This window comes from Phascolarctos cinereus, unplaced genomic scaffold (assembly GCF_003287225.1).
Source record: "Phascolarctos cinereus isolate Bilbo 61053 unplaced genomic scaffold, phaCin_HiC Scaffold_1;HRSCAF=81, whole genome shotgun sequence".
In the NCBI taxonomy this organism is placed as follows: Eukaryota; Metazoa; Chordata; class Mammalia; order Diprotodontia; family Phascolarctidae; genus Phascolarctos; species Phascolarctos cinereus.
This window is the reverse complement of record NW_027555514.1, coordinates 223,800,258-223,823,096: the sequence shown is the minus strand read 5'-3', so window position 1 is coordinate 223,823,096 and position 22,839 is coordinate 223,800,258. Positions and strand designations below refer to the sequence as shown.

Sequence of the window (22,839 nt, the reverse complement as noted above, 5' to 3'; positions counted from 1 at the left end):
CAAACACTCAACACTTACTAGCTGTGTGACCTTGGGCAAGTCACTTAACCCCAATTGCCTAAAAACAAACAAAAAAACCAAACAAGCAAAAAAAAAAGAAGCAGGAGTAAAAGCAGAGACTATATATATAAAATATAATATATATACAGAGAGAGAGAGAGTTGAAGACAAAAGGCACAGGAGGCAAAAAAAGGAGTTACTTATAGAATGCAGAATACAAAACTGAGAGCATGTGATCAAAGCAGGTAGATTTTGCTGGGAGCTTTGATGATTGGAAAAGAAGTATTGCTTTGCTGAGAGCTGATGGTGTCACTGTGACTGATTTTGTCTAAATAGGAAACATACAGGTGGGGGCTTCCCAATGGTATCTTGTGAGAGTCTATCACTCCAACATTAAAATTACACCCAGTACCCTGGGAGAGGGAGTTTCAAGTAGTTTCAAATTTCAAATTGTCTCTTGACTGTTCTTCTTGTGACACATCACACTAACTTATTTAAGTGGTAAGAAGCCCTCTAGAAGATCTTTATGACTCTAAAACCAAGGATGGAGTATATTAGGAACAATATATTTCTTAGGGCCATGCTATGAAAGCTGGGTTAGCTTTTCCTAAGGCCCTATTGCATGTAGGTTCAGCTAGGTCTCTTCCTTAAGAAATATTGAAACTTTCCTTGAGACTTGATTCAATCAGTGAACTAGCTTAGGGTGTTGTTTTGGCTTCCTGGTCACCTAAGTTAAAAAGGCCGTATAAAAGGAGTTCCATCTTCTCTGAATTTTCTAAATTTCTTATTACTTTTTAATCATGGAAACTCCATTGGATCATCCTACATTTCCACCATCCGAATAACTCTTTGCATAGCTCCAGAATTGAAAACTACTCATTGATGAAATGGTGTGCACCACATATACTGAGCTGGAAGTAGCTTATCTGAAGCTTGAATTAGCATAGCTTCAGCAACCTTCTGAGACATAGATTTCTCTAGGGCTCAGATCAACATTATGACCAAAACCAGGCAGCTTTGCTCAACTGAACTAATTTGTTGTCCTCACTGAACATATTTATTTAATATTTTTTTATTTTATATGGCTAAATAAATATTTTAACTGCTGAATGATCCATGTGTCTTATTACGTTGCGTTATTAGCCTGAACTACCTATCAGGTATCTATGAGGTATTCAGGTACCTGAAATACCTATCAGGTATTTAGGTCTGAATTAGGCCCAGTCCATGACACCTGAGGTTCTGATATAGCTTTTGTTACCACTTGGGGCTTTCCATCTGCTTCAGAAGGCAGGAGTGAACTTCGAGGATAGAGTTTGAAAATTAAAAAAAAAAGAGACTATAACACAATGGAAGCTGAGATGTATTTGTCCCCTTCTCCCACCCTTCACTTCTCTTAGCATTAGATTTGGGACTGTTGGGGCGTTAATTTCTGCAGCATTTGAACAATTCATTTCAGGCTGGAATTGAAGGTACATTCCAGTTATGGACAGACCTTGGAGCAAAGTTATAGGATCCCAGAAGAGGAGAGATCCTAGGATCCTTGAGAAGTGATCCAGTGTTCCTCTTTGTCCACATACCTGAGATCATGAGAATTACCAAAGTTTCTACTATACTCTTTAAATCAATTCCCATTTAATTGTATATGTCCTTTTTCCATTTTGTGTAGACACAGGAGGAGTGCAAGATTAAGATGGAATTCCTCATCAGCTTTTTTGTTCCCATCATATGGCCAGGAAGACTGTACAATGGTGAAGCATACTCCAGCCTAAAAAAAGGGGGGGAGGTTGTCTTTAGGAACAGTGAAAACAAAGAATTAAGTGGAATGAATGGTTTATGTTACAAGTGATTAATGTTTGGAGTTTTACTCTGCTTTTTCTACAAATCTGTTTCAACTCTAAAAATTATGACTTTGAGTAAAGGCAGATAAATGAAGCAACTCAAAAGGAATGCAAAGGAAGGGGCATTGGCTAATAGGTAGAGGGCCAGCCAAAGATTGAATGAATCATCCTTCTAAATACAAATGCAAGGCAGAACAGCAAGATTGAAGAATGTTGTTTTGACAATTATATGTCCCAGGGTCCTGACTATGGACAGGATCCAAACTGCTACTGTTAGCATACTTGTCATACAGGGCAGCCAGATGCTAAGATACACCAGTGTCCTGTGTTCTCACACAAAGGTACGCTCATGAGAACAAGGGGAAGTCTCAGAATGTCTTGTGGCACAACATAGGCAGAGTGTTGTCACGGCACCTTTGTTAAATGTTGAGTCTTAAGGTCTCACTCTTCCTTTCCTTGCAGAAATCACAGTAAGCTTTGTTGCAGGAGGGTCAGCTCAGGGATGACAGCCCAGAAGCCAAGGCTAATTTTGCTTTTATAGGCTGGCAACAAGAAACCTCAGAAGGAAACAGGTCTGAGCTCTCTGAAAATATAATTACTGGCAAGAGGCATTGCCCTTTTCCTCCACAGATCAATTTTGTTCTGCCTTCTGTATTATGGTCCAGTAGCTTTCTCTGTACATTTTAAGGCACTACATAAATATTAGTAATGATTAATACTAATCTTGAAATTTGTTGTGGTTGCACAAGGCTATGTAGTAGCTCCTAGATGTGTTCCTCTTTCTCCTATCACTTAAAATGACCTTCTGAGGCCTTAGAACAGCCTGCTCCTCTCAGGAACAGGTAAGAATTCTGATTCTATATAAAATAATTGTGGATACAGAAATTCAATTTGAATCAGTGGAGGTTTCAAGAATAGAGGAATTTAATATTGGATTTTCCAAATGTCTTTTAGATACCACATAGGTTTTTCAATATGCTCAGCAAGGGGTCTGAAGTTTTATTGGAATGAATTTTTTTCCCCTTCAGTGAGCCATCATTTAGTTTCTTTACTCTCTGTTTTCACCTTTCCCAAACAGAAAGGAATGTCAATGTCAAACTCGTGTGTAATATTTAAGTTCCAGTGACAACTAGCCAGGTTATGTAATGGGAATTAAACTGAGACAGATATTCTCTTTTCCAACACATAAATGAATTCAAACTGGACTTTAATCCTGGAAGGTTATTTCATCTCCTAACTTACAATCTTATAAAGCTATTTATTTTAAAAATAATTTTGATATTTAATTTTACCTAAGAAGCCTACCAAATAGGCATAACTCACAAAATATCAATAATACCAACTTTAGATTTAGTAATAAATGCTAGTTCTATCATAAGAAAAAGAGCAAATGTGCACTGAACTAGCAAACAAAAAAACAAACAAAAAAACACACTAAAGTCTAATCACATCTTCATCACCAATTTAGCTGGATAACCTTAACCATTCTAATTTTCAGTTTCCTCATCTGGAAAATAATGAGTTTGGATTAATTTATCTCTAAAGTCCTTTTCTCCATTTTTTATTTTAGAATTGTTAACTGAAAAAGGATAATCAAGGGTATTAAAGAAAGGGAGGAAGAAATTTAGATGAGACACCAAGTTTCCAACCCTTACGGATTTTACAGTCTTAAGTAGCATGGTACCATTAAGCACATATAACTAAAATAATTAATATTACATGATAAGTACACTAAAAAAAAGTACAAAACAAAGTACTATGTGAAGTCTACGGGCACAAAACATTAGAGAGAGCAAGAACTCAGAGTAGGTGCCATGGAGAAAGTAGGAAAGTAAAAATGCAATGAAATTTCATTTGGGTTTTAAAGGAGACTCATTAGAACATTCTCAAGTTAAATAACTTGCTGAGAGAAATGAGTAAAACTGCCTAAGTACTCATCTTGATAGTCACTGCTATGGGCTATAAGTTCTTTAGAAAGACAGCCCAGAATTCTTCTCAGTCAGTCAACAGGCATTTTTTTCCTACCATACTTAGTGAATGCCAGAGATTTCACTTTTATTTTGCCCTTAGTCTTCTCTTTATTTTATATATAATCATGTTGTACTTGCTGTCTTTCCAGGAAGTGTATAAGCTCTTTGCAAGTAGAGTTTTCATTATTTTACTATGCCTGGCACAAAGCTGATAAATGCTTTGTGACTGATTAAGAAATAGATATTCTCAGTTTTATATGCAGTCCTCTTTCTTTTCTTATTTGCTTAGGGAAACTTTTTAAAAATATTTTTTAAAATATTTGAACAATTCATAATAACAAAGAAGAATTCAAGCCTTAAGGGCACATTGACTAGAATTAGCTAACTTCTCTTAAGCAAATTATTTGGTTTCTCTGGGCCTCAGTTTCTTCATCAGTAAAATTAATGGATTATTCTTTAAAGTCTCTTCCAGTTCAAAAATTTTATGATTCTACAATGCTTTTTGTATTATTGACTTGTTCATTGCATGACACCTAAGGGAAAAAAAATATTCCATGGGAAAATGCCATTCAATAATAAACAAAAAACAGACAGCCATTGTTTGAACAATTTTGTGCTGATGCTCAAAAGTATGAGTTAAACGGAGAAAAAAAATTCACTTGAAGTAGTGATATAGAGAAATTTAATTATATAAGCATAGAGACCTGTGTGTTTAACATTCATCTATTAGAGGCTTTTAAAGGCCAAATCTTAGTTTCTTAGGAGTAGCTAGAATTTTCTTTCAATCCAAATCATATTTAAATGCCATAAAAGTCAGATTACAAAATCCTTTGTGGTTTTGGTCAATTTTGTAGCACTTTTCTCACATATCAGGCACTAAAAACATTGAAGTAGATTTTCATACTCTTCAAGTAAAAGCAAGTTTGCATATGAACACAAGAATCTATCTCTATTTTGAAAAAATTGTCTCTAGTATGAACAACAAATGCCATTAAAATTCTTTTAAAAGTCAAAGTGAAAATGTGGGCCATTATTTATAGTACTTTATATGCCATTTTATTTCTTCAGTCTGTAGATACTAACATAGGTATGACTGCTTATATGCTTACAATGTATTTGCAAATATATGCAAAAATATAAATTGCAAAGCTACCAAATAGGAACTCTATATTTGTCTACCAGCGCATGTTTCATAGCAAAGTATGCTAATGCTATCTATATAATTTGATTTTTTTAAATTCTGATGTTTTCTATATTGATATCTATTTCAATATCTATTGATCTATTTGAATCTATTCAATCTATTTCAATCAATACATCTATTGATCTATTCAATATCTATTTCAACATCAATATCTATATTGATATCTATTTCAATATCTAGAAATAGATATCTAGATGTCTGAAGCAAATTATTTAGCTTCTCTGGGTCTCCGTTTCTATGTCAATAAAATTAAGAGATTGGCCTAGATATTCTCTAAAGTTATAAAATTTTGTGATTTTGTAATTCTATGATTTATGATCTAGACATCTAGATCTGTCTGTCTATCTATCTATCTATCTATCTATCTATCTATCTATCTATCTATCTATCTGTCTATCTACCTATCTATCTATCTACTTCTCTGTCTCTGTCACTCCATCTCTCTCTGTCTCTTTCTCTGTATCTCTATCTCTGCCTCTCTCTCATCTATGTTTTGTTTTAAAAAGCACCTTAAATACAATGTTTCATTTGAATAACTCCAAGAGCTAAGTAAGGCAGATTGTTTTAAAAATCTCCATTTTAGAGATACAGAAACCAAGATTCAATGAGGTATTATGGTGTCTAAGAAAGCAGCAGAACAAGAATCAGAAGACCTTGTTCAAATCCTGGCATTGACACTTACTGCCTATACGACCTCATAGAGGACAACTCATATCCCAGAGTCTCAGTTTCCTCAAATGAGATGGTTGCCTTAGATGACCCTTCAGATCTCTTCATACTGTAAATGTATGATTCTAATACATAGTGTCTAAGTATCAGAGAAAATATTTGGACCTGTAGTTTTCTTGACTTTCCATGTACAGCACTCGTTGCACTACTACACACTGCAGCACTTTAGTGCTAGATAAATACTAAATGTCACTTTAGTACTGGATAAATGTCACTGATGAGGATCTCTTCTTGTCAGAAAGCCACACTGTGAAATATCATGGACCTCATAATTAAAATCTCTTTAAATTCAACTTAATCATTGATGATTGGATGCCTGCTTTGTACATGGCCTAAAGAATAAAGTAGCATAGTCCCTGTGCTCAAGATTAAAATCTAGCAGCAATATACTAGATATGCCCATATGACTACAAAAAAGTTAAAAAGACAATCAGGAGTAGAGGAAGAGTCATATAGTAGAGAAAGGGCTGACCTTGGAGTCAAGAAAACCTGAAATCAGTTGCTGCTTTTCACATGTACTATGTTACCATAAGCAAATTACTGAACCATAGAGGGTGCCCCAGGGGAATTTTTTTTTTTGCCACTGTGACTGACCTATCACTTAAGATTTTTTTTTCAGTCAGAATGGTTCATTACATCACAGTCACTTAAGATGGCTTTGTAAGCTACAGATAACTCCACAAATTGGTAGAATGAGTTTTCATGCTATAGGAGATCCCTATAGTGATGATGGAATCAGTTCTGCCCTGCTACCCCCCTCCCATGCCTGTCTTCCCTTTAAAAAAGACTCCACAGGAAAAGCGTGTGGCAAAAGAGATTCCAGAAAGGAGAGATCACTTTTAACTGGGGTGAGAGAGCAGAGAAGGGAGGATCAGGAAAGAGCTCATGGCCTTTGAACTTGTTCTTGATGGAACAGAAGAATTTGAACAGCCTAACATCTTGGGAGAGATCATTTTGGAAATTATAAATAAATACTCAGAGTCAGGAAAGGGCAGGATGAGTTGTGATGGTATTATTCTCTAATATCAATTGATCATTTAGAATAAATTTAGTGTTGACAGGCATAATGAATTGAAAGTTAAATATAACTCAAAACTCTCCCCACTATAGTTCATCCTCCTCAGTATTGCTCTCAAGTGATTTTCCTTAAATATAGATCTAACCATATCACACTCCTCAATAAACCCCAGTGGCTCTATACTGTTTCTATAATAAAATATGAACTCTTAGGTTTTTAAAGCCCTTCACTACCTGATCCCAGCCAAATTTTTCCAACCTTATTTTATATTTCTCTTATAATGAATCCTATATATTAATATTGATTCATTTTCTATTTATATCATACATACTTAAACGTTCCTATTTTCTCACTCAGAATATAAGCTCCTTGTGAGTGGGGTGATTTTTATTTATTATATTTCTATCTCCAGTACACAGTAAAATGGCTTCAACTCAAGGACATATCAACTAATTGATGAATATTTAAATAGATATATATTTAAATAGATATTTAAATATTCATCAATTAGTTGATATGTCCTTGAGTTTTGCCCATTAAAATACAAGTTCTTTAAGAGTTGGGATAGTTTCTTTCTTTGAACTTTTATCCCCAGCACCTAGCACAGTGCCTGACAAATGATAAGTGCATAACAGCTTCTCGACAGATCAAATGATTGATTGATAAACCAAGTGACTATTTCAGGAAATGAAGAAGAGAAAATAAATTATCTCAATTCGTTCTTCCATATCTACAAAGGTCCATTCTAATATCAAAATCTTAAACAGAGATCATGGGGGGAAAAAATTTCCCTTTCACCTTTGCATTGCTTTTTCTGCTTTAGTCGAGATTGCATCACACCGAAGAAAAGGAGAGTTCAGTTGCCCGCAATGTGGTAAGCTTTAGCAAGATGAGACCTGACAGGGAAGGACAGAAATGTTCTGTGCCCACACTTGACACATGCTACCACATGCTTTTCTCTGTAGACCTGTAGCTTATTTACATTCAAACAGTACTTTTCACATGTGGGAAAACACATAATCTAGGGCTGAACCCCTGAATCTAGGCCTGAAGAATAATCCTACTGCTATCAAATACAGTTTCATCTGACATCATGTTTTTTTTTATTTATTGCTCATTTACCCAACCTATGTGTCTGTTACTCTTCAAGTTTCCAACAATAGTGAGGTCCTTAGGTCTGACTGTAGTCTGGATATGATGTTCAGTTATTTATCATCTTAGACCCTAATTATGCAAACTCAGTCAGGTCATTTAAACTCCCAGAGCCTCAGTTTCTCATTTTTTCAAAAAGTGTAATCAGTACTTACTCTGCCAAGCACTCTGGGACTTTGTGAGGAAAATGTGAATCACTATAGAAATATATGTTGCTGCCTTCTTCTTTTCTTCTTCTTCTCTTCTTCCTTCACCTTTCTTCTTCATTCCATTCCTGTTGCCACCAATATTCATGTATTTCTAGCCTGTCTACTACAGCAGGCTCCTAACTGATGGTCCTATTTCTATTCTTCCTTCTGCCTGTGCTTTTTACTCCCAACTCCCAAACTATTCTCTTCACCATGACTAAATTAATTTTCCTAGAGCTCTCCATTTATTGTGTCACTTCTCTCCACACTAGGTCAGTGGTTTCTCATTATGTACTGAATAAAGTCCAAGATCCTTAGTTTGCCATAAACGGCTCCTTGCATCACTCAGTATTTTATCTACAGATTTTTTTAAACTTTCCCACCTCTAGCTCTCTGCTATTTCTACCTAACATATCTCCTCTTATTAATACCGTCTGATGAGATACATTCTATGTATCCTTCAGGTTTTATTGTTGTTCAGTTGCTTTTCAGTTGTGTTCAACTCTTTGTGACCTCATCTGGGTTTTTTTGTTTGTTCATTTGTTTGTTTTTGGCAAAGACACTGGAGTGGTTTGCCATTTCCTTCTCCAGCTCATTTTACAAAGGAGGAAACTCAGGCAAACAGGGTTTACTGATTTGCCCAGGGTTACACAGCTATTAAGTGTCTGAGGCTGGATTTGAACTCATGGAAATGAGTCTTCCTAACTCCAAGCCCAGAGTTCTACCCACTATCCTTCAGAGCTTAACTCAAATGTCACTTCTTTTTTGAATCTTCCCTGATCCCTTCTCTTCTGAATTACTTCAACTTCCATTTTTTGTTACTCTTTTGATACATCAAATTCTGTCTTATGTTGCTATTATTTTAAGACTATGTTTCTGGGCAGCTAGGTGGTACTGTGGATAGAGTACCGGCCCTGGATTCAGGAGGACCTGAGTTCAAATCCAGCCTCAGACACATAACACTTACTAGCTGTGTGACCCTAGGCAAGTCACTTAACCCCTTGACTAACAAAAAAAAAAGACTATATTTCTCTCCTTTTAGATTATTAACTATTTTACTTCCTGGAAGAAGGCAATGTGGTACAGCGGGTAGAACAGTGGCCTTTAAGACAAGAAGCCCTGAGTTCAAGTCCCAATACTGGCTCATATTATCTGTGTGATCATGGGTAAGTCATGTCACATTTTTTTAATTGTTATTGCAGGTAACTTTCTAAGACAATAAGTTGCAGGGAAGGTGCAAACCTGAATTGGTAGATGGAGTTCCTCACCCATGAGGTCATTATCCCAAAGAAATAATAATTTTACTTATTCCCTATCACTTCTGGCAACAATGGTTATGTGAAAGATTTCAGATAAGTCCAGTTCCCCTGGAAAATGCCAAAGTATGGAGAACAGTGTCATGAAGCAAAGATCAAATAAAATAGAAAAGAAAGAACAAGTGCTTTTATCTAAACCTGAAATACATAAGTGGACCAGAAGCCTTCAGGTATTCTGTTCAGGCATTAGGGAGGGCATCAAACCAGTGCACTCTCTGGAAATTGGATCCCCTCTGTTAGCAGAATATCAGTTCCCAAACTGTCAGAGTAGCAGAAGAGGACAAAGTCAACCACACAATCAAATAGAGGGGCTAAGACACCTCAGCAGCAATGGTCCTTGAGGGGTACTCCATGATATCTGAAGCTAATACATTGATAGCAAATTGGAGATGTTTAACACTATACCAGGGGACAAAATTGACTCTAAATAGTTGACTGAATAAGGAAACAGAGAGGGGAAAGAGTCCAGAAATAGCGTTAGGTCACAAGGACACAGGTCAGATGCAGAAACTGGGAATTAAGGCTGAAAGTGGATCCTAGTTCCAACACAAGGACCAGATCCATGCAAGGCCTTTGTTGTTGTCTAGTAATTTCAACTGTGTCTGACTCTTCATGACCCCATCTGGGGTTTTCTTGGCAATGATATTGGAATAGTTTGCCATTTACTTTTCCAGCTCATTTTACAGATGAGGAAACTGAGGGAAACAAGGTTAAGGGACTTGCCCAGAGTCACATAGCTAGTAAGTGTCTGATGCCAGATTTGAACTCAGAAAGATTAGTCTTCCCAACTCCCAGCCTAGTGCTCCATCCCCTGAGCCCACCTAGGTCATAAAATAAGGAAGGGAATGAGTCCAGTAATCATATCTGGAATTGTGGAATGGCAATGGCACCAGAAACAACATTCAGACAGCAGGACAGACTGGATCTGGGCCTGTCCATCCAATGGAGCCTGCATAATGGCAAAGCTTGCCTGTTCCAAGAGGTCCCAGGCTGGAGATAAGAATAAATAGAAGTAAAGCCCAAACACTACGAAGAAATCTGTATTTTAAGAGAGTCTACAACTTAAACCCAGAAGAAGAGACTACTCTACAATAATTCTAAGCAGAACCTCAGAGAAAAGAATTGCTTACCAAAAGGACTCTGAGAGTGAATGGAATAAAAAGTGAAATTAGAGTTGTGGAAGAAAAGAAATGGGAGGATAATAAATATCTTAGAAAAGAATGTGGATAGAGGCAGCGAGGTTGGCATAGTGGATAGGGCATGGGCTCTGGAGTCAGGAGGACCTGAGTTCAAATCCAGTCTCAGACACTTGATACTTACTAGCTGTGTGACCCTGGGCAAGTCACTTAACCCTATTGCCTGGCCAAAAAAAAAAATGTGGAAAACTTAGCCCAAGTAAAAGACTACTTAAAAATATAACTTAAAAAGATAGACTCAACAGTTCATTGGGACAACAGGAAATATGGGAACGAAATTAAAAGATGGAAAAAATTAGAAGAAAGTACAATGTATCAAAAGCAACTAAGATAGAAAAGAGGCTTAAGATGAGATTACCTGAAAATAATAACCAAACAAACATGAACTTATATTTCAAGAAATCATAAAAGGAAACTGCAAAAACCTATTAGAACCAGAAGACAAGTGAAAATAGAAAGAATTCAGGAATTACCTTATGAAAGAAATCCCAAACTGAAAACATATAAAATATGACATACCAAGATACAGTTTCAAATCATATATATATATATATATATATACATACACACACACATATTGCAAACACCTAGAAAGAGTATAAGTACTAAGTATCAATTTTAAACATCTTACAAAATTGTGCTGCCACTATGATAAAGAAAAATAAAACCAAACAACCTTGGAATACTATATACTAAAAGGTTAAAAAAAAAGTAAAAACCAAAACCAAATAAACAAACAAGCCCCCACTTCTTCCCCCAGGGAAATACACCATAAATAATATCCTACAAAAGTAAGCATAATAGTATAATCCTACAAGGGAGGGATTAAATAGAATAGAGGACTTTTAATCATTCCTGATTTAAACACACACACACACACACACACACACACACACACACACACACACACACAGAACTAGGAAGCACCTTTGAAATGGAAACACCATTAAGTGAAACTTGACATGGCTAGATTCTGATGAAGGTGATAAAAATCCCCATAGAATCTCTTTACTTTTGAGGTTTCAGCTATCAAAAGAAGGAGAAGAGGGAGGAAGAAGAAGGAAGGAAGGAGGGAAGAAAAGAAGGAAGGAAGGCTGGCTCAGAGTCAGTATAAGTAGCAATTGTTTCTGTTTTGTCCAGAAATCCTGAGGGTCTTCCTCTCCCAGTTTGATTTTTTTCTTTTAAACTAAGTAAAAGAGGCCATTCTTTGCCTCATTTCTTAGCTAATCTTAATCACTAAATGGGCATTGCCTCAGGGAAAGTGAGACCTGAAAAAGACCTTAGCTTAAAAAGGACAAGGTCTCCCACTGCATCCAGGGCCATCTTCAGTTCTCCTGATCTATATCTTGCCACTAGACCTAGATGACTCTGGAGGAGAAAGTGAGGAGGCACATGATTTTGCACAGCCCTCCCTCACTTAAATCCAATTCACTTGAAATTCATGTCATCACCATCCTGATGTCATGGTCCTCTTTAAGAATGAAGGACAAACAACACTTTCAAGGTTACTGAAGGAATAAGGAAAAATAAACATAAGACGTGGTTATGGTTTTGTTCTGTTATAGATTAAAAGGAGGGAGTGGCTAGTTGTGTGACTCTGGACAAGTCACTTTACCTCTGTATGCCTCAGTTTCCTCACCTGTAAAACAGAGATAATAATAGCACTCACCTCCTACAATTGTTGTGAGAGGAAATTTAGGTAATATTTGTAAAGTGCTTTACCAACCTTAAAGCATTGTAAAATGCTGGTTATTATTGTTATAATCTCATATATTTGTAAGCTATGTGCATGTTTATATTAATAATTATATATTTTGTAAAACTTTCCCAGAAATACAAATTAAAGAAGGATAAAATAAAGATGAAACAATTTTTGGTCCTGGAGGTAGCAGGGAGACACTGGAGTTTATTGAATTAGGAGAGTGATTTGGTCAGATCTGTGATTTAGGGAAATTACTTTGGCAGCTGCATGGAGAATGTGTCAGAGAAGGGAAAAAACTTGAGGCATGGAAACCAATTAGGAAACTAGTTCAATAGTCCAGGTGAGAAGTGATTAGGTCCTGATTTGGCAACTGATTTTACTCGGAGACTGAGAGAGACTGGGGAATGTGAGGATGGTGTGAAGGTTATAAATCTGGGTGATTGGAAGGATGCTGGTGCCCTGAATAGTAATAGGGAAGTTTGAGAAAGGGGTGGGTTTATGGGAGAAGGATAATTTAATGAGATCTCCAGTGAAGCTCAAACAGTCCCACCCAAAGTGAAAGAGAATGGGAAAAAGCTGAATTCTCACTCACCACCTCACTGCACAAGAGTACCATACCTATTCTTCAATGGTTCTGCTGCAGGCATGAGGTAATCTGGGATCAGGGGGCTGTGTCTGCTGGGGTGAGAACTGTCTGTAGAATTTTCCCAGTCTTACCTGTGCATCTGATGTAATAGGGACCTGGAAAGTGTCTAGGTTATAACTGCCTTGAGGAGCCAACTCAGAATGGGGAAGGTTGGGAGTTTGCACTGTGGAGGAAGGTGTAGAATTGGGGGTATACAGAATGGGCTAGGGAGGGTGGGAAGGTAGGGGTGTGCCATACAGAGAGCCAGCTGAAACTAGCTCTAGAGTTGATTGTTAAATTTTCCCTATAAACATGTACACTTTTGGAAGTCCAAAAAAGCTAGGAAATTGGCAAGGCTTAATTATTGATTGTCTTATTTGAGAAAGTAGATTAAACTTAAAAGCAGGTATGTTGCATACATCCCCACCCCCAGCCTGGTTCTTAAACATTTATACAAGTAGAGTGAAAGGGTCAGATGTGAGAGATGTTGTGGAGGAAGAAATGGTAAGATTTGATAATTGATGATGGAGAGTGAAAAGTCTAGGATTTACTCTGATGTTATGAGACTGGAAGAATGGTGGGACTTTCAGCAGAAATAGTAAAGTTTGGAAGAAGGAAGAATTTGGGAAATCTGACCTTCAATTTTCTTTTTTTTAAATGTTTTTTTTAATTGATTTCTTCTTTTTTACATCATCATAGTGTCTCTCAATATCCCTCACCCTATTTTTCCCAGAGGGCCATCTCATATAACAAATAGTATTTTTTAAAGAGTTAAAAAAGGGGGGGAGAGACATCAGCACAACCAATCGACACATTGAATTCATCATGATGAAAAATGCTATCTGCCTCCAGAGAAACAACTGATTTCTGAATCTAAATTAAGCATAGTATTTTTCTCCTTCCTTCCTTCCCATTTGAAACCCAATCACTGATTGGGTGTTGCCTCAGACAAATTGAGACCTGGGAAAGACCTTAGCTTAAAAAGGCTAAGGTCTCCCCAAATATCTAGGCCCATCTCCAGTCTTTCTGATCTATAATTTGTCATTGGACCCAGATGGCTCTGGAGAAGAGAGTGTGACTGGTGACTTTGTACAGCCCCCCCTCACTTAAATCCAATTTACTCGCAAGTCAAGACACCACCTTCCTGATGGCATTATTCCTCTTCAAGAATGAAGGCCCAACAACAACAAAAGAAGTGAAGACTAGAGAGGAAATGAGGAAGGTGCTAATTCATCTGTTTTGGAAGAAGAAGAATATATAAAGATGGAGGGGGTAGAATAATAACGTATGAATTTCATTCTTATTTGGACATACCAAAGGACTACTGAGCACACACACACACACACACACACACACACACACACACACACACATTCACTGTACAAATATATTAAGACAACAGGAAAATAGATGGGGACAGAAAAAGAAGAGAAATGGTATTTTTAAAAGAAGGTTGAGGGGCAGCTAGGTGGTGCAGAGGATAGAACACTGGCCCTGAAGTCAGGAGGATCTGAGTTCAAATCTGGCCTCAGACCAAACATTTGACACTTACTAGCTGTGTGATACTGGGCAAGTCACTTAATCCCAGTTGCCAGGAGGAGGAGGTTGAGTTGGGAAGGGTAAAGTAACAAAGAAAACAAGCTTCAACTATAGAGGGAAGATCATAAGAGTAAGGAAAAAGTCTGGTTCAGGGCTAGACAAAGAGGGGAAGGGCAGAGCTATGGTATTTTAGACCATACTAATTATGGATAACTAGTATTGGTCACATTCCCCTTCTTTCCCCACTTTCTGTTTCTTTGTAAAGTGGGAAACAGGGGGCATTGATAGGAAACATAAAATGGGCTACCATGAAGGCAAAATCATAACTAAAATCATAACTACAAATGGGAAGGAGGTGAATTCCCTAACAAAACTGGGGAAGGTGACTATTACTTGGAGGATACATAATTAGAATGGAAAGAAACCAGGTACTGAATTCACTGAGGAAGAAAGGAGACTATCCTGGAGGTGGGTAAATAACAGTTTCTGGAATCTTAATGTGGTAGTAAATTTGGATTAAATGAACTTCATGGCAGGAGAGATTTACTTATTGATGGTGGTAGAGAGAGGCTAGAAGTGGCATGTGGATCAAGGAGTAAACCAATTACTCCATTGCAAACCAGTGGGTCAGGATTATGAGTGAAAGGACAAGTCTTGGAAAGGGTAGCCAACTACTGTGTTGGTAGAGAAAACAACTAAATAAAAGTTGGGAATGCTTATAAAAGACAAAATGGCCAATTACATTTACATAAAAGTGAAAATCTTGGCATAAGCAAAAATTAATGTGGTTAGAAGGGAAAATACTGAACTGGGATAAATATTTGCAGCAAATTTCTCTGATAAAAGTCTGATATTCAAAATGCATAGAGAATTGATACAACTGTTTAAAAACAAAAGATATTTCTCAGTAGATAAATGACAGAAAGACATTAAACAGGTAGTTTCAAAAGAAGGAATGTAAATTATCACCCCTAACATTAAAAATCTTCCAAAGTCACTAATAATAAAAGAGATACAAATTAAAGCAATTATGAGGTTCCACTTCACATTCATCAAATTGCCCAAGTAGAAAATGTAAACAAAACAGCAATTGTTAGAGAGGATCTAGGAGGATAAATGCAATAATGCATAGTTAATGGACTTGTTAATTTGTTAGAAAAATAGTTTCTATTTAATTCATAAAATATTTCCCTATTACATGTAAACACATTTTAACAATCAATTTTTAAAATTTTGAGTTTCAAATTTTTCCTTCCCATTCCTTCCTTCGCCTTGAGAAGGCAAGCAATTTCATATCTATTATGCGTGTGAAGTCATACAAAACATATTTCCATAATAACCAAGTTGCAAAAGAAAACACAAAATAAAACAATAAAAATAAATAAATTAATCAATAGATTAAATAAATAGACAAATAAATAAATAAATGAGTGAATAAATAAATAGATGAATGAATAAAGGTATGCTTCAATCTGCATCCTGATTGTATCAGTTCTACCTCTCTCTCTAGAGATAGATAGAATTTTTTTTAACGATGAGGCCTTCCGAATTTTCTTGGGTCATTGACAAGCTCTTTCACAATTGATCATCCTTACAACATTGCTGTTACTGTGTACAATATGATATTCTCTTGGTTCTGCTCACTTCGCTTCACTTCATGCAAGTCTTCCCAGGCATTTCTTATCACACACACAATCCACAAAAATCATATGCCACAACTTGTCTGGCCATTCTTCATTTGATAGGCATCCCCTCAATTTCCAATTCTTTATCACCACAACAAAAAAGCTGCTATAAATATTTTTGTTCAAACAGGTCCTTTTCCCTTAGATGTTTGTGGGATAGAGAACTGGTAGTGGTATTGCTGGCTGAAAGGGTATGCACAGTTTGATTGTCCTTTGGGCATAGTTGTAAATTGTTCTCTAGAATGGTTGGACTAGTTCATAGCTCCATCAATACTGCATCAGCATCCCAATTTTTCTACATCCCCTCCAGCATTTGTCATTTCCCTTTTCTGTCATGTTAGCCAATCTGATCACACAATCACACCTATGAAGTGCTCTCAGAATTTCTTTAATTTCCATTTCTCTAATCAATAGTGATTTAGAGTGTTTTCTCCTGTGATTATTGATAGCTTTTATTTCTTCTTCTGAAAATTGCCTGTTCATATACTTTGTTCATTTATCAACCTAGGAATGGCTCTTATTTTTAATAAATTTGACTCTGTTCCCTATATATTTGAGAAATGAGGCCTTTACCAGAGAAACTTGCTGTGAATAGTTTCCTACTTTTCTGCTTTCCTTCTAATTTTGACTGTTGGTTTTATTTATGCAAAATAATTTTTAATTTTGTGTAATCAAAATTATCTATTTTATTGCTTCCCCCCCCACAAATCCAGCTGCTAGTTGTATTGATTAGTTCAATGGACTTTTTAAAAAAATTTGGCAACTCTTCAAAGCAATTGGGAACTACAGCCAAAAAGTCATTAAACTTTGCACACCTCTTTGATCCAGCTATATATGTGCCCTCAGGACATTGAGACAGAAAGGACACACATAAAACACAGTGTACATCTATGTATGTGTATACATGTATATAATACACATGAATGTATATAATCACACTTTGTGTATTATATATACATATAGGTATGCAATGTAAAACTCACATGCTTCTAGGTCACATATCTTTTTGGAACTTATTGTAGTAAAAGTTGTAAGATATAAGTGTGCCACAAATGATATAGATCTACACATTTTACATGTTTAGATATACATATCTACACATGTAGATGTTTCTATATATGTGTGGCTGTATATACTCATGCCCACACATACATGTACATATTTCAGCATTTTGGGTTGTAACAAAGAACTAGAAGCACAACAGTTGTCTGTTAATTGGGGAATTGATAAACAGGTTATGATATACGTTAGCAGTGTAGTACAGCGGAAAGAATATCAACTCTCTAGGATCAGAATGTGTGGGCTCAAATATTACCCATGATGCTAAACATCTGTGTGACCATGTACAATAATGTTTCCCTTCTGTTACTCTATTTCCTCACCTGTCAAATCAGTGGGTTGAATGATATCTGAGGTCCTTTCCAGGAATAGATCTACAATCATATAAATGTAATTAAATATCATTGAATTATAAGAAATCACAAACTTGACACATTCAGAGAAACCTGGAAAGACTTTTATGAACTGATACAGAGAAGGGAGTGAAATAGGAAAGCAATCTATGTAATGAAGCCATAGTATAAAGGAAAGCAATTATGAAAAACTTCAGAACTCTGATCAATGTAATGACTCATCATAACTTCAGAAAATCAATAATCACCACGTTTCTCTCCTAACAAAGAAGTGATAGACAAAAAGTATTATGACTTGCTTGGCTATATGAATTTGTTACAGGGAAGGAATTTTTGTTTTGTAGTGGTGAGGTGTTGGTGGACAATGATAATTAAAGAGAAAGAAAAAATATAAAGTCTATGAAACATTAAAAAATATGGAGGAGAAAAAAATGAAGGGGGTAAAGATAAGCTGGGAGTTTTGTCACTACAGTGTTAAAATTCATATTCACTTTAAAAACTGTACAAAGAAGTTTATGGTTTCTTAAATAATCTTTCTCATCTTTATATTTTAAATATTGATGTTTGAGAAATTCATGATGAAAATATATTTAAAATAGATTTTCATTTTTTTTTAAATGCTTCATGTTATACTCATCTTTGATTACCCGTTGCACCTAATCTTGTACAGAGCAAACATTCAATAAATATTTCTTACATGAATACAGAAGTCTACAGAGAGATCACCAGAGCTTTTATCCAAGAGTTTATAATAGCTCATTTCCTCCAGACAGCATCATGGTGGAGTATGCAAGTTTAATTATAGCAACAAAGCATTTAAAGTGGTGACCCCTATAGAGAACTTGCTGTTCTTGCAATTCTAAAACAGAGATTGGGGCTATAAATTAAATCACAATCTGCAGGCCATGATAAGGTCATAAGAACCACTTATTAAATTCAGTTTAAAATAATAAATTTTATTCAGTTCAATAAATGGAGTGAAGCAACAGATGCTGCCTTACCACAGAAAGATCATAGAATTAGTATTAAATACAACTAGGCAATGAGCCATTTGACTCTTCAATGAGGCTGTCCTGAATGAGACTGGTACAATTCCAAAACCTTTGGAATTCCAATTATATTACTATGTGGCAGAAGAAGAAACAGAAAGATGTTCAATTGGGTATGGAAATCTGTTTTACCCTACAGGAAAATAGGGGGGAAAGGGGACAGGAGAGCAGGGGGATGATAGAGAGGAGGGCAGATTGGGAAGGGGGTTAATCAGAAGTAAATACTTCTGAGGAGAGACAGGGTCAAAAGAAAGAATAGAATAAATGGGAGGGCTGGATAGGATTAAGGGAAATAGAGTTAGTTTTTCACAACATGTTACTATGGACGTGTTTTGCATAACTGCACATGTACAACTTATATTGAGTTGCTTGCCTTTTCAATGAGGGAGGGTGGGGAGGGAGGAAGAGAGAAAATTTGAAACCTAAAGTTTTAAAAACATATGTTTAAAAAAAATGTTTCCACATGCTACTGGGAAATAAATATAGGAAATGGGGTACAGAAGTCCATCCTGCCCTACAGGAAAATAGAAGGGGAAGGGGATAAGAGAAGGGGAGAGAGACAGAAGAGAGGACAGAGTAGGGGAAGGGATTTTCAGAACGCATGACATCTTGGGATGGGGGGAGGGGGGAGATGGGGTGAAAATTTGGAACTCAAAAACTTGTGGAAGGGAATGTTGAAAACTAAAAAGAAATAAATTTATATTAAAAAAAAGAAACAGGAAGATGAAGACTAGGAGGGAGGAAGAGAAGAAGAAAACACAGGAAGAGAAGGATGGGTAGGAATTGGACCCATGATTTCACTGGTATGGTGAACTCCCAAACAAGGAATCTCCTAATAATGCTGATTGGTATCTTTTCTGTAACTTACAACTGTTGAGAGTTTGCCTAGACAACTGAGAAGTGAGATGACTTATCCAAACCAGTGTATGTCTTTCTGGTTTCAAGGATACCTCTCACTGTAGTGAGGAGTAGAAATAGTAGTAACAGCAGCAGCAGTAAGAGTACAATTTCACTCAGTTTTATAGAAGGTTCATGCTTAGTGTAAAATAATATGCATGTGGCTAGGTGAAGGCTATGAAAATGGGTCCAAAGTAGCCTCTTAACCATCTCTGTTGCCAAAGACCTAGGCTTTCCTTTTTTTTTCTTTTTCTTATTTTATAGGACTCCATGACAAAATTTGGTGCACCTAGTCTTAAGAAGAGTCATATATAGTATTGGACCTCTGGGTACCTTTGAACATAATTCTAGAATAGCCTTATAAAATCCTAATGGGCATGGCCTTTGCTATTTTAATGTCTATTTCTATAGCACCTAGGACAGTGCCTTTAATATCGTACAGGCTTATCAAATGACTGTTGAACAATTATGATTGAGTTACCTTCACTGGAGAGGTTTTCTTGAGTTTTTAGCTGGCACATGGGCTTTCAAAGTTTCAAAGGATCTTAGTGACATCCTATAGTTCCCTGATTTTATAGATACGGAAAATGATGCTCAGCATTTAAGCAGCTTGCCAATGGTTACATAGCTAGGATGTGGAAGAACCAGTCAGTTTTATGGATGTAATTTGAGTTCTTTTTGCACTACACCACACCTAAGGATAGATATTGCTAGAACCAGTCTGGCTCTTTGTAAATGCAATAGGAGTAATCTTGAGAACTATGTAGGTTGAAAAGTCATTTGACTGAAAACATTCAGCTCCACCCTAAGTCAGCTTAGGTGTGGCAGCACACAAGAAAAAAAAAACTACTCAACACTATGCATGATCTTTCTAGCTTCTGGCTTCCCTGAACAAGAATTACGAGGGAAGGAAAAAAAAGTTCATGGCTTTGGGAAGTGTTGGAAGAGCAGAAAGATTCATGGCAGTTCTGAGAACCATACTTAAAATAAGGGCTTCTTTACAACTGACTATAGGCATCTATGGTCAAGGAAGAACATCTCTCCTCAAAAGCAATGTAGCATAATGAGGGTGGGGGGGAGGGGATGGCCAGGGGAAGTTGCTGGATTAACATTAGAAAACTTTTTTTTTAAAGTGTGATCAAAGTTGGTTTCATCAACTAATTAATAAGCATTTGCTAAGTGCCTGCTATGTGCCAGGGCTAGAAATACAAAGAGAAAATAAAGCAGCTCCTGGCATTGAACAGCTTACACACTGACTAGGTGTGTGGTTACTGGCAAGTCACATAACCTCATCACTCTCAATTTCCTCCTCCATAAAATAAAGACAATACTATTTGCCTGTTTTCCACTTCACTGGGCTGCTCTGAGGATCAGATAACAAACTATATGTAAAATGTTATTTAAATGTAAGGTTGAAGTATTAGTCAGCAGTAACCTGCTTACCTAAAGAGTATGGGTTAGAAGAAAGTTTCCCCTCTTTCAAGCCCAGTAAAACCCTCTTCAAACCAAAAAGGACAAAATTCTAGAGACACTCATTTAGAACCTGATGTCCTGAGAGTATTCTCTAAGGCACTTGGAATTATAGCAATAAATGACAGGCAATAATACACCCGTAGAGCTGACAACCAAACTGATTCATTCTCAAAGAGAAATGGTGCTAGATGTACTCATTTATTATGTAGTCAATCTTTGATTATTCATGAAATCTGATAAGCTGTTAGCACTCCTTATTTCTACTTCCTTACCACCCACTGGCTTCTCATTCCTTGGCAATCTGGCTTCTCTTTCCTGACTATTGAAATAGCTCTCTCCAAGGTCACAAATAACATCCACATATTATGAAGTCCAATGACCTTTTGTTTTGTAGTTTTCTTCAGTATCTGTAAAGAATCTCAAGTTGTTGCTCTTCCTCTGCTTCTGGCACTCTCTGCTTCTTTGACTTCCATGACTTTCTATACACAAATGGATCTCCAGCTACTCTCTATCTCTTTTCCTTATTCTTCTTCCTCTACTTTTAAAACATGGATAGTCCTTTTGTAATCCTAGTCACTGTATGGGTAAGTTTTCTACTCTTGGTCCTGTGGCTAAATAATTAAATGCTTATAATGATTCTATGATTCCTCAACAATTATAGACTTGGGTAAATTTAAAGTTAATTCAAAACAATAACAAGGACAACTCAAAAGATCAAAGAGAACAGATCTGACTCATGTTGGCCTACACATCCATAGAAAACATTTTCTCCAATGAAGTAGAATTTAATAGGATTAGTTTTGACAAAATTTCAAATGATTCAATATACAACCATTTGTATTATTGTTTTGCTCCCATTAGTGCAAAATAACTACAATAAAACCTAACTAAGAAATCAAGTAAATCACCTAGAAGCCTAATAAATCAGGAGCAAATGCTATTGAATGCATATGGGGCACTGAGAACATCAATCTTTCCAGTGTTTCAGCTATCATCTTTAAGACTGAGACTTAATCAGTTCAGTAGCAAAAAGTCATGAGTCATGCTTTTCCCCAATGATACATAAATATGTATATATAGGCAGCTGCTCTAAGAAAGTGCTTTTTACTTTCTCCTGAAGGTCATTTTACAGGAATTATTTTGTAATATGTTATAAATATAGACAAAGTGTTTAACAGTATTATTGTTTGACTTCCTGTTTATGTAATGTGGACACCAGATAAAGCTTGTAAAGTTACAAATGACACATATGTACAAGAGATAAAATGTTCCCAAGACTTAGAGAAGTACTAATGTACAAAGATAAAAACTCAATGGCATTTGAAATTTGTCCAACCTTAAAGCATATTTTTTTTTTTTAAAAATTCATTAATTAATGATCCATAAATCTAATTCATCACATCAGAATATGCCATCTTTTTGATATATGAAAATCAATAGTAAGAATTTCTATTTATCTAACAATTTATGATTTTACAAAGCCTAAAGTAGATCCATGAGGTAGGTAGTATATTATTATTATCATCATCATTATCATTATTGTTACCATTATCATTATTGTTACTATTGTTATTCCCATTTTACTGATGAGGAAACTTTGAGATTTAAAGAGTTGCCCACAGTCACATACCAAGCTAGATAAGTTCATAGGTCTATAGATCTAGATTTGGAAAGGCTATCTAAGCAAACACTCTCATTTTACATAAGAGAAAATCAAAGCTCAGAGGGATTAAGTGATTTGTGCAGGATCCCAAAGGGATTCAGCCCAAGGACAGGAATTGAATTCAGGTCCCCTGATTCCAGAACAAGTCATCTTTCCATATACCTCAGAGTCAGCATTTGA

General features: G+C 36.2%; 1 protein-coding gene across 9 annotated transcripts in view; it reads right to left on the bottom strand.

Annotated features, from left to right (window-relative positions):
• SLC16A7 (solute carrier family 16 member 7) overlaps nucleotides 1-22,839 on the bottom strand; it is a 240,717-nt gene that overhangs the window by 104,213 nt on the left and 113,665 nt on the right. For 2 of the 9 annotated variants that reach the window (XM_078146080.1, XM_078146084.1), the window contains one exon: nucleotides 1,581-1,768. The exons of the other annotated variants lie outside the window; for them this stretch is intronic. The gene's annotated coding sequence lies outside the window, so the exon portion shown is untranslated. The remainder of the gene's footprint in view (nucleotides 1-1,580; nucleotides 1,769-22,839) is intronic. 9 annotated transcript variants of the gene reach the window in all.